This window comes from Ochlerotatus camptorhynchus, unplaced genomic scaffold (assembly GCF_037179485.1).
Source record: "Ochlerotatus camptorhynchus isolate MF236.1 unplaced genomic scaffold, CSIRO-AGI_Acam_v1.1 ptg000002l, whole genome shotgun sequence".
Taxonomy (NCBI): domain Eukaryota; kingdom Metazoa; phylum Arthropoda; class Insecta; order Diptera; family Culicidae; genus Ochlerotatus; species Ochlerotatus camptorhynchus.
In genome coordinates, this window is record NW_027040494.1 from 1,297,501 (window position 1) to 1,301,469 (window position 3,969).

Here is a 3,969-nt window from a genome sequence, read left to right on the forward strand (position 1 = left end):
CAGTGCTTCGGCGATGGCCTCCCAGCTGGCGCTGTTGAACGCATTCTTGACGTCGATCGTTATGACGGCGCAATATCGATCTCCTCTCCGCTTCTGTTTGGACGCCTTTTCAGCTCTCTCGACCACTGTCCGAATTGCATCCACCGTCGATCTCCCTTTCCGGAATCCGAACTGCCTCTCCGACAATCCATGCTCACTCTCCGTGTATTTCGTCAGCCTGTTTAGGATGATCCTCTCCAAGAGTTTTCCGAGTGTATCCAGCAGGCATATAGGCCTGTATGATGCTGGATCCCCCGGCGGTTTTCCTGGTTTTGGCAGCAACACTAGCTTCTGTATCTTCCACCTGTCAGGGAAGTGACCCTCGTTCAGGCATTTCTGCAGCACCATCCTGAACATGTCCGGGGATGACTGGATCGCCGCTTTCAACGCTACGTTGGGGATTCCATCCGGACCGGGAGCTTTCTTCACCTTCAATCCTTTCGCCACTACTACGAGCTCCTCGTTGGTGATTTCGACGTTATCTCCCTCTCTTTCTCCGTACGGTGTAGGTGGCCAGGTTGTTGGGTCGTGCTTCGGGAAAAGTCCTTCCACGATGCCTTTCAGCTTCTCTGGGCACATTTCAGCGGGCATCGTTGGACCTCTGATCTTCGCCATCACGACTCGGTATGCATCGCCCCAGGGGTTGGCATCAGCGTCTTGACACAGCTCCTTAAAACAGTTTGACTTGCTCTGCTTAATCACTCGTTTAAAAGCGGCCCTGGCCGCTCGAAACACTTCTCTTCGTTCCTCTCTGTCTGCTTCCGTTCTTGCTCTCTGAACACGTCTTCTGGCTCTGAGACAACTAGCGCGGAGAGTACTAAGTGCCTCGTTCCACCAGTAGACTGGACGCCGTCTGTTATTTGGCTCCAGTTTCCTCGGCATGGTCGTGTCACATGCTCTCACTAACGTTTCTGTCAGCTCGTCCGCATTTAGATCTACGGGACTCCCGTCCACACGAAGTGCCTCAACGAACAAATCCTTGTCGAAAGCTTTCGTCTTCCACTTTCGGTCACAAGTTCTCGTCCTCCGTACTGCCACAGTATTCCGTTGACCGATGCCATATCGTATCGCCTGATGGTCGCTATGGGTATATCCTTCGCACACTCTCCAATCCATGTTTGCCATCAGCGACGGACTGCAGAAAGTAACGTCGATAATGGATTCTCGGCCATCTCTGCGAAAAGTGCTGCTGGTGCCTTTATTGGCCAGCATAACTTCCAGTTTTGCCAGAGCTTCCAGCAGACTGTGCCCTCTTGCATTGGAACACCTGCTTCCCCACTCCACTGCCCAAGCATTGAAGTCTCCTCCGATGACTACCGGTCGTCGTCCGACCAGCTCTTCGGTAAGTCCATCAAGCATCTCGTAGAACTTCTCAATCGTCCATCTGGGGGGTGCGTAACAACTACACATGAAGATTCCGTTGATTTTGGCGATGACGAAGCCTTCGTATGAGCTCGCAACCACTTCTTGAATGGGGTATCTGCCCATAACTTGTATAGCTGCCATCCCAGCTCTATCCGCAACCCAGTTACCGTTATCGGGAGGGACTCGATACGGTTCCGCAATGATTGCAACGTCGCACTTTGTTTCTGTTGTCGACTGCCACAACAGTTGCTGAGCAATGTCGCAATGATTGAGGTTTATTTGGGTTACCTCCATTACTGTTGGCCTGCCATCGCCTTTTTGTATGCTAGGCATTTGAAGCCTCCCGTCGTATGATCGTTACCGTCCTCTTTTTTGCAGAGCATACACCTCGGATGCTTCGTGCAGCCTCTTGCAATATGGCCTTTCTCTCCGCATTTCCTGCACAGATCAGATCTGTCAGGGCCATTGCAGTTCCTCGCCTGGTGACCGAATCCCATGCACTTGAAGCATCGCTCCAATTGCTTGGTAACCCGAGGAGTGGCTTTCAGCGAGCACAATGACCAGCCAACCTTGACCTTGCCCGTCTCCAACAGCTTATTCGCTGCAGCTGTCGAAAGCCGTATAACCGCCGTTTGCATGCCGCCGTACGCCTTCCTCATGCGGATTGACATCGGGACATCTCCCAGATCGCAGTTCACTCTCAACGCACTTCTTAGCTCCTCTTCTGTGGTGATCTCGTCCAGGTCCCTGCACTCGACCACTGTCTCCTGGGATAGAGCTCTCACGCTCGCCCCTTCGCCAAGAGACTTTTCGACGAGCTCCTTGAAGGCTGAGCTCTTGATAGCAGGATCCTTCTTCAGCTCAAAGAGGATCTCGCCTTTCTGGGTTCGCCTGGTTTTCACCACGTTCTCTCCTAGTTGCTTCAACTCCGGATCCTCTCGTACCTTCCGGAGGAGTGCTGCATACGACGTTTTGTCCTTAGCTTCGACGATCAGAGCATCGCCCTTTACTTCGCTCCCGACGAGTCCTGGGTATCACCTTCTTCTGTTCAGCTTTCTTCTTCATGTCTTTTTCCTTCCGTTTTTTCCACTTCTCCTTTGGCTTCTCGACGGTACGCCAGCCTTCCTCCTTGTTGTCTTCTTTGTCGTTCTTGACTTTTTTCAACTCCTCTTCCTCTCCTGGAGTTTCCCTTTTCCTCTTCTCCGAGCGTGGATTTCGAGGTCCCTTTGGCGTCTCCTGTATTTCAGCTGCTGCTTTCTCCTTGGCCTCGATCAGTGCCCTTTCGGCAGTTACGGACCTCGTCCTCAGCGCATCCTGTTCACGTTCGGCAGCAATAATGGCGGATTTGATGCCCGTCACCATTTCCTTTATTGCCTTGTGGACGTTGCTCTTATCCTTGATGAAGTCATGGAGTTCATTGATCCTCCTCCTGACCTCCATCAATTTGGTCTTCCCAAGCTGCAATCCTTCTTGGGGTGTGCTACTGCTGGATTTCGGTGTGAACACCTGGCTTAGCATAAGACCTAGCTCTCCTTGGTGTCCTTGCTGCTCACCTTGGGGCTTACTGCTGCTGTTGGAACTCGCTGTTGCCTCCAGGTTCAACACTGGTGATCTCTGCAATATCCCGCTCCTTGCGAACACGTTCGCTCCTCCGTTTTCAATTTCTGGCGTCTTGCCGTCGTCCTTCATATTTTTTTGGGTTTTCTCATTTTCTTCTTTTTTGTTTTTTTCTCCGTTTTTCTCCATTCTGTTGGGTCCCCCCTCCGGGCCGCTATCTCCACTCGTTGTATGTAGTCGCCTATCGTGATCCCATGGTTATCTATGCAAGCAGGGAGGCCATGCTAGGGTTGACACGGTCCTTCATGGGGGCCGTGTTCAGAGCCAGATCGGCGTAAGTCAGGAATGTTACATCTGAGTCTACTACTCACCAATCACCAATTGGTGACGAGTTTTGAACGTATCCGGAGGCCTGCCAAGGTTTTACCGGGACGGGGGCAGCCGCACTATTAGCCCACTCGCCATTTCAAGAAGGTGTCACCCTTCTTTACTTAGGGAGCAGAATAGCACGACTGTCAGCCCTGTAGCGTGGTATCCAATCCATTGTACCGTGTCGTGTCCATAGTTCCATGCCGTATCCAGTATGCCATAATAAGGATCTTACTGGCGTCGATCCTAATGTGCCGGTTGGCACTCCTGCGGGTTGACGAAGCATTTCCTCGATCGCCGTGTTATGGTTACCGCGCCAGTGTTCGCGTCGCACCCCCTCACTTTGCTATTGTCAGAAGGACAACATTGCCCAGGCTACACCACGGGGAGGTGTGAGGTAGGAACTTGTGAGGACCAGAGATAGGAAAAACGCTCTTCCCAGGTTGTCAATTCACCATTTGTAGCCCTGTGTGTGAGTGTGTGTGTTTGTGTGTGTGTGTGTGTGTGTGTGTGTGTGTGTGTCTGTGTGTGTGTCTGTGTGTGTGTCTGTGTGTGTGTGTGTGTGTGTGTGTGTGTATGTGTGTGTGTGTGTGTGTGTGTGTGTGTCTGTGTGTGTGTGTGTGTGTGTGTGTGTGTGTG